This window comes from Maniola jurtina, chromosome W (assembly GCF_905333055.1).
Source record: "Maniola jurtina chromosome W, ilManJurt1.1, whole genome shotgun sequence".
Lineage (NCBI taxonomy): Eukaryota > Metazoa > Arthropoda > Insecta > Lepidoptera > Nymphalidae > Maniola > Maniola jurtina.
Window position 1 is genome coordinate 4,360,837 of NC_060057.1, and position 8,625 is coordinate 4,369,461.

Consider the following 8,625-nt stretch of genomic DNA (forward strand, 5'->3'; position numbering starts at 1 on the left):
CCGCAAATATAAATCCTATTCCATTATCTGTCGTAACCTAAAACCTCCGAGCTAAGGCTATTGAATGCTTCCGTAATTTAATTGAAACTTGTGCATTGTCTGAGTGAAGGAACACTACAATGAAGTTCTTAGTACCTATACCATACCTATACATACTCGAACTCACTTCGACCGTATTTCCGCCACTGAAGTATCAGCTATATTTTCCATTAAGGTGGATGCGACGGATCTAGCTCTAGTATCGACTAATAAGTCGATACTAAAGCTAATTTCTTAAACTGGACTCTTTCAAGTAAAGATTTTTATATAAACCTGTGAGGACGATACTGGCATTGGCGCAATTAAAATGCCATAAGCCTGCGTTGTTGAGTTTACAAATTGCGAAAAACCAAATTAAATTTGAATTTCGCGGGCAGACCCGTCTCGTGCCCCTAAGTGGAAGAATTGAAAGAGGTTTCCTATGATACCTTTTTTGATAGATTAATTCTTTACAACGGAGTTAATTAATGTAAATATGATACACATTGATTTGTAAATACAAAAAGAAACCTTTTCATTCCATTTGTTTTGCCTTCGTCAGTTAAAGTTCTATCAAAGATATATGACGCTCCCTTCGAGGCATTGCAAGGTAGATAATAAATTAATATAGTTTATGTGGGTATTAACTAATGTCACAATTATTTTATATTCTACACACACAGGTCTAGTCACAGGTTTAAGTACCTGTAGTACAGAAGTATCTCCAAAAAAATGGATCGTGCTACTGATAGGACTCGGAAACTTTTCAGGCAACATACCTACCACAATCACACCACAGCGATTGGCAAAAAATTGTATGAAAACGCGAAGTTTCAACACAAATATCTTAAGCGGTACAATGGTGTGACCTTAAGTGGGAGGTTCTAGGTTAAATTCCCGACTGGGTCACTTCTGACTTAATAATTTTCAAATTGGTTCAGGTCTGTTAGGTGGGAGCCATGCGCCGTGGCCAGTTGCCAACTTACCAGCAAGAAACATTCAGGCATTGTATAAAATAAATTATGTTTCGTAGTTGACCTAGTTAATATTATATAGGTACGAGCTAAGAAAGTAAACATTAGTAAAATAAAAAGTATGTACTCTAAGTGCGTGCTCACTCACATATCACCACACATACACACACACACATGTAGTTACTAAACTTGAGAAGGCAATATTTTAATTTGTCAAAAACAAAAACACTGCAAAGTGATAATTAGAAAACTCAACACATTACTGAATTATTTTTATTTGTTATGAGCTCTAGAAAAACAAAAAGATAATAATTTTATCAATGTTTTGGGGGAACTGGCACCTTAGATACGGGTTTCCTAGTTTAGGGGCAAGATTTCAATTTATTGTGCTGTACCAGGCCGTACTGAGTTTCACTAAAAAAGATTTTCTACTTCTAATGCAGTGCTCTGGCGCAGTTTTATCAGACCTACAGAACTACCACTATTTTTTTTTTTATAAAACTTCTTAGTGTAGCCTCTGTATGAAACTGGATAGCTTGTACCTAGCGCTCCGCTATCGCACGAATTGAATATTTTAGTAAGTGACCACTGATCTCTAAAAACCGAAAAGTTCAGACTTGTTTAGTCGGTGAACAAGTGCCCAGTGAACCAGTGGCCAGTGAGGCGTGGTGACTAATTGAGGTTGTAATAGCTAGGTTAGATGGTTGGTCCAGGAGTCACAATAAGGGGTGGTTGTAGACAATCTAGGTAGGGTAGAAAGTCTATTTAGTCACGGTGATTTTCACGTAATAATAAATAATTATTGAGGGTAGTTAGTTCAGGCTTTTTTTAACCGCGAGAGTGAGTATCGTTAGTTCGCCCACGAAGGCTCGGTTAAATTAAGAGTTCGCTTATTCGAAGCAATAGCTTGTTGGTGGGTGGAGCCTAAAATAATGTTGTTTCCATACATAACATGAAAAACGTAATCAGCCCGGCTAGCATGGGCAGTAGATAAAAATTATATCCCCCGATTACATCCACTGATGTCATAGAAATCAGTGGATATAATCGGGGATATAATTTTATCTACTGCCCATGCTAGCCGGGCTGTACGTTTAACCCTTCCTTCGTACCGTACCTCGAGAGAGGCTGGACGAAAAAATTTTGCTTGAGATACCATTCTTGTGCTTGTACAATGCTTAACATTCCAGAAAGCAGCCAGCTAGTTGGTTAATAAAATACCAAGTATTCAATATCTGAAATACACTTCACCAATGATATATATATATATATCTACCTACTACAAAGCTATTCTAAAGGGAATCGTTCCTGATATTTTATTTAAAGGTAGGTACATTAGCCAACTCTACTAAAATGTACCTACTTAATAATAATAATTAGATGTGATAAAATATGATGATAGCATATTATTATTAGTGTAATAAGCGGGGGAAAAGTTCCACGTTGTCGACGGGTCGGGATTCAGCCGAAGCAATTCAAACAGCAACGTTGCGTGAAGACACAATGGATTTATTCTAGGTTTACAGAGTAGAGTCCCTAACCTAGGTCCCACGCAGTGGAAGCCAAGGTCGGAAGCACCACTAGACGACGAGAGTCGTGTCCCTTACGGACGTCCCACGTAGTGGAAGCGAACGTCGGAAGCGCGACTTTTACACGGGGTTAAGAGAGTCGTGTCCCATACAATTCGTCCCACGCAGTGGAAGCGAAAGTCGGAAGCGCGGCTACAAGGTGACCTCGTGTGTCGAGTGATCCATAATAGTGAATCCATTGATTGAATCGATTTTCGATTTTCGATTGATGAACATTGGCTATGGCTGGGTCTTATTGTAGGGTTGGAAAATCTCCCTAGCGTCGTTTACTTTTTGCCAACCTATAGTCAGCGCCATCTAGTTCCAACTTGGCAAGTTACAGGGAGTGATGCGATCTATATTTCCGCACCCTGTGATTAGCGCCAGCTGGTGACGTTGTAGTGTTACAGTCTCCCCCTCAGCTTCCGAAGGCGTCCCGACGAGGAAACTGCATCAATCAATTTGTTGTTTCTTAGTTGTGTTTGCGGGGCCATCCCCTCCTTCGTAAAGGTTGAACCGGGGTGTTCATTTTCCCCCTCCCCCTGGATCAAAGTAGCTCCTACCGTAGTTCTCCTGTCATAGTTACTTCTGTCTGTTTTGATAATAAATGGTTTGGTCTTCAAGTGAAACGTTGATGTTCGTCCCGATCTTCTCACATAGAACCTTGGGCCTTGGGTGGTGTTTGACTTGCCTGAAGTGTCCGCCAGTTTGTAAACAGCGGTTCCACGTTGCACGCCAGATGTAAGACAGCTGCCCCACGTTGGGCGCCAGAATGTAAGACAGCGGGGGAAAAGTTCCACGTTGGCGACGGGTCGGGATTCAGCCGAAACAATTCAAACAGCAACGTTGCGTGAAGACACGATGGATTTATTCTAGGTTTTACGGAGCAGAGTCCCTAACCTAGGTCCCACGCAGTGGAAGCAAAGGTCGGAAGCACCACTAGACGACGAGAGTCGTGTCCCTTACGGACGTCCCACGTAGTGGAAGCGAACGTCGGAAGCGCGACTTTTACACGGGGATAAGAGAATCGTGTCCCATACAATTCGTCCCACGCAGTGGAAGCGAAAGTCGGAAGCGCGACTACAAGGTAACCTCGTGTGTCGAGTGATCCATACTAGTGAATCCATTGATTGAATCGATTTTCGATTGATAAACATTGGCTATGGCTGGGTCTTATGGTAGGGTTGCGAAAATCTCCCTAGCGTCGTTTACTTTTTGCCAACCTATAGTCAGCGCCATCTAGTTCCAACTTGGCAAGTTACAGGGAGTGATGCGATCTATATTTCCGCACCCTGTGATTAGCGCCAGCTGGTGACGTTGTAGTGTTACATTAGTATTTTACCACAAATTTCTTTATATTAAAAAACTTTTAAGCCATTTTTGGATTCCGTACGTCCGTATGAAAAAACGGAACCTTTATAGGACTAATGGTGTGTCTATATGTCTATCTGTTCGTTTGCTGGACCAGTTGGGCTGAATATTGGTATACATATGAATTTCTGTGATCCAAATACGGACGTGTGACGTAAATAGGATGAATTTTTCCCTCCAAAAGTTAGCAAACTGGAAGCAAATTAGAAAATTACAACAAGTTTTCGAACTTTACCTATAACGAGTGACATATCAAATAAAAGAGTATATTCTTAGTCTCACTCAAATTTCCCCTTTCACGCTATCTCCGAAACTACTGAGCCTAAAATTTTGAAAAAATTACATACAATAAATCTTTACTTATAGATTACAGGAAACTTATACGAAGTCTATAGTATGGTAAATCTCTCACTAATGTGCGTACAATCTTTCATATTTATCGTACGGAACCCTCTCCACGCGTGTTCAACTCGCACTTAACCGGGTTTTTCTAACAATATTAAAGGTAACTCGATTGGTAAATTTTCATACGTACCTCAATCATAATGCCAGCAGTTCTAAACGAAAAGTTCACTTAGAAAACTTCATGTTTTATTCGGAAATCCCTTACAATTTCGAGATTAGCCTTATATCGCGAAACGATGCTAGCCGACAGCAACAGACTGAGGGCGGGAGCTACTAGCTTCAGCTTTATTTGAAGTAAATGAAAAGCGCGTTGGGAAAAGTTCACGCATGCGTCATGTTACTACACTCCGTACCGGTGCTCAATTCGGCAAAGACTACTTATAGGACCCGTTTCGGTTATTCACTGATCATCAGTAAACAAAAGCCATCAAACTCATTTGACATTGGTTGGTTCAACATTAATGCTCCACTGGTGACATAAAAATAATGCTTTAGAGAAAACCTTCAACGGATTAAAAACAAATGCCAAATACTCTTAATGGCTTTCACTCAGTGATCTGAAGATCTTATCTTATACCCTGAAAATACCCTGAAATAAAGGTACGTCACTTTTAGTAATTTGCCAGTTAGATGCCAACTGGTAAATTACCTAGTAAAAGTTAGACGGGTTAACTATGAAGCGTGAATCACACACAATTTTATTACCATTAACATTACTTAAGTATTTACTGTAATTTAAGCCAGATGCCAGTACAATAGCTATCAGTATGAAATGCTGGATATCTGCCAATTTTTGGTTTAGCTAAACAGAAGACATTGTCCAAGGCTGTCATAGTTTACAAAAGCTTGCATAAATAGCAGTTAATAGTAGGTACTTAACACTAACACTCGTAAAAAAGACGAACTTTACTGTCTTGTTACACAAGTGCCTTGGGGTAAATGGGAATTCATCTGCTTACTAACCTTATATTGTGTACCATCTGATCTGCCATCAGGCCATGGCTTTGCTTGGGCGGAATTTCTCGAAATCTTTTCATAAGGAAGTCTATGTTAACAAAAATGTAAACATGCAAATTCTCAGGTTTCTAGACCTAGTTATATGAACTGTAAATAGTTTTTTATTTAAGGATTTATTTCACTTTAGTTATATACAAGTGTAAATCAAAAATTTATAACACCCCCGGCAAGTGAAGGTTACAGTAACTAGAAAATAGCTGATAACTTTCAAACGGCTGAACCGATTTTCTTGGATTATAGCTAAGAACACTCTCGATCAAGCGACCTTTCAAACAAAAAACTAAATTAAAATTGGTTCATTCGTTTAGGCGCTACGATGCCACAGACAGATACACAGATACACACGTCAAACTTATAACACCCCTCTTTTTGGGTCGGGGGTTAAAAGTAGAGGAGTCATTTCACTCTTCATCGATAATAATTCCATTGAACCGTATACTGACCGTATAGTATAGGCATTGAACTGTTTGACGCAAGGAAGCCTCTGGCAAGTGGCGATGACACAAGTATACATCTATAACTATAAGTATGTATCTACGACTTAGTGCGTAACAGAATTAGCATTCACATTACGAAATGCGTGTTGTTGTATATTTTTAACCCCCGACCCAAAAAGAGGGGTGTTATAAGTTTGACGTGCGTATCTGTGTATCTGTGTATCTGTCTGTGGCATCGTAGCTCCTAAACTAATGAACCGATTTTAATTTAGTTTTTTTTGTTTGAAAGGTGGCTTGATCGAGAGTGTTCTTAGCTATAATCCAAGAAAATCGGTTCAGCCGTTTGAAAGATATCAGCTCTTTTCTAGTTCTTACTGTAACCTTCACTTGTCGGGGGTGTTATAAATTTTTAATTTACACTTGTAATAAACATATTTTAAACATTTTAGAAGGTCACTTTGCGCTAATGTCGTTAAACCATGAAAACAATATAAATGGCATTATCGATCTAGGCATTTATTGTGTAGGTACTAGATGGCACCCGTGACTTCACTTACGTTTTAGGTTTTCAAAAATCCCACGGGATGTTTTTGACTTTTTGGAACCAAAAGTAACCTTTGTCCTTCTCTGGCATGCAAACTATTTCTGCACCAAACGCTAAAATCTACGCTACGGGCTACGAAAATCTAACGAATAAACAGATACATCTTCGCATTTCTAAATATATTAAAAAAACAGACTGACTAACTGATCTATCAACGCACAGCTCAAACTACTGGACGGATCGGGCTGAAATTTGGCATGTAGATTCATTTTTAACCCCCGACCCAAAAAGAGGGGTGTTATAAGTTTGACGTGTGTATCTGTGTGTCTGTGTATCTGTGTATCTGTGTATCTGTCTGTGGCATCGTAGCGCCTAAACGAATGAACCGATTTTAATTTAGTTTTTTTTTGTTTGAAAGGTGGCTCGATCGAGAGTGTTCTTAGCTATAATCCAAAAAAATTGGTTCAGCCGTTTAAAAGTTATCAGCTCTTTTCTAGTTTTCTTGTAGAAAAGAAGGTTAGATAACCCTTAGGTTCATAATATTCAAGTGTCAATTGACAAATGTCAAGCTGTCAAGATGGACGTTGCCTAGATATACATAATTATTTATTTGAAAATGATGTTTTGGAAAACTCAGATACTTTGGACCGCAGGCGCGGAATAGTCCAAGAAAATCGGTTCAGCCGTTTGAAAGTTATCAGCTCTTTTCTAGTTACTGTAACCTTCACTGGTCGGAGGTGTTGAAAATTTTTAATTTACACTTGTACTATGTATATTATATCTACTTAAGAAGACTCGTTTACACATATAAAAGATTTGTCCTGACTGAATGACTGATCTACCGACACACAATCAAAACTGCTAGGCTTAGAAAATTGAAAATTGTTAGGTTCTTTTTATGTTGACGCACTCATTAATCTCTATTTTTAGAAATTTTATCCCTAAGGGGTATGGGCTTGTATGGTGTTTCGGCATTTTTAAGTAGCTTATATCTATTAAAATTGATATTTGGACTGTTGCATAAAAATGAAAAAAAATACCTATTTGTTTATGATTTTCTTTAATCCACCCCCAAGAAGGTTAAATAATGATGAAAAATTGCATGAAAGTCCGTCATTTTAGTTATATCCATGAAACTTGATAAGTAAGCTTCTGGTTTATTTCAAACATAAGTCTTGCAGAGGTTAATAGAGGATAAAAAATTGCAAGAAAGTCCGTTATTTTTCAAGTCGCATCCGTGACAATAGATACTTGGGATTTCGATTAAAAATGAAGAAATAGGCACGTGTTTCAGGATTTTGGAAAGTTTTCATGAAAGTCGTTATTTTTCAAGCGAAATCCATGAGGATTGGTACTCTGGCCTGCAATTGAAAGTAAAGAAATACGCTTTTCATGATTTTTGGAAATTTCACGCACATGATGTTTTTAGGAATTTCGGACGAGCGAAGCAGGAGTGGGTCAGCTTGGTCATTTAAAAAGAATTAGAACGACCATATAATTTCTGCTGATCACTGGCTTTCTAATTTCAGCGGTATGGGGTGCAGATGACACGATATCTGCATTGCTCTTGTATTAAGGTACATTACTCATCTCTTTTAAGTCTGTGGTTTTTTTAGGAAATAATCCACGACACTCAGAAATTTATCCACACACTTTCGCATTTATAATAGGTATTAACTAATATGGATTATTGCCCGTGTGTATGTTTAATCTTGTACAAATTCCAACTTTGTTAAATCACGTCATGTAATTTATTGCTTAGCTAAAAATATTAAAATCGCAGATTATTTAGCAGACGATAATAATTTTATCATAATGATTACCTAAAGGGCAATGTGTGTAAACAAAAGAAAGTTTATTAGTGGTCAAATGAACTTATCATTGCAAAAGTGTATTACTCTAGGCTTTATAAAATATTCTCCGAGCATAATAATAAAAATAAATTTGTTAATTAATGAATTAGTTAATTAGTATTTATATAATAGAAGATGTAAGAAAAACTTACCTTTCGAATAAATAATTTTCATTCCATTTTCTTCAAAATCCCTAATAACATTAACAACATAAAGTTCTACAGGAATCCATAAATAGAAAACACATATCGATAAAGTTGCAAGAATACCCTATATTTATCTTCTACTGTTTTTTTTTTTATAAAAGGTTAAAATTTTGACACTTTTGTGAGCTCTTCAGTCTAACAACGTTCCCCTAACGAAAGTTAAGCGGTACTGCTTTACCTACCGATAGAGTTTGACGGAGTCTTTCGAGCTAACTGAAAAGCCGCTTTTACA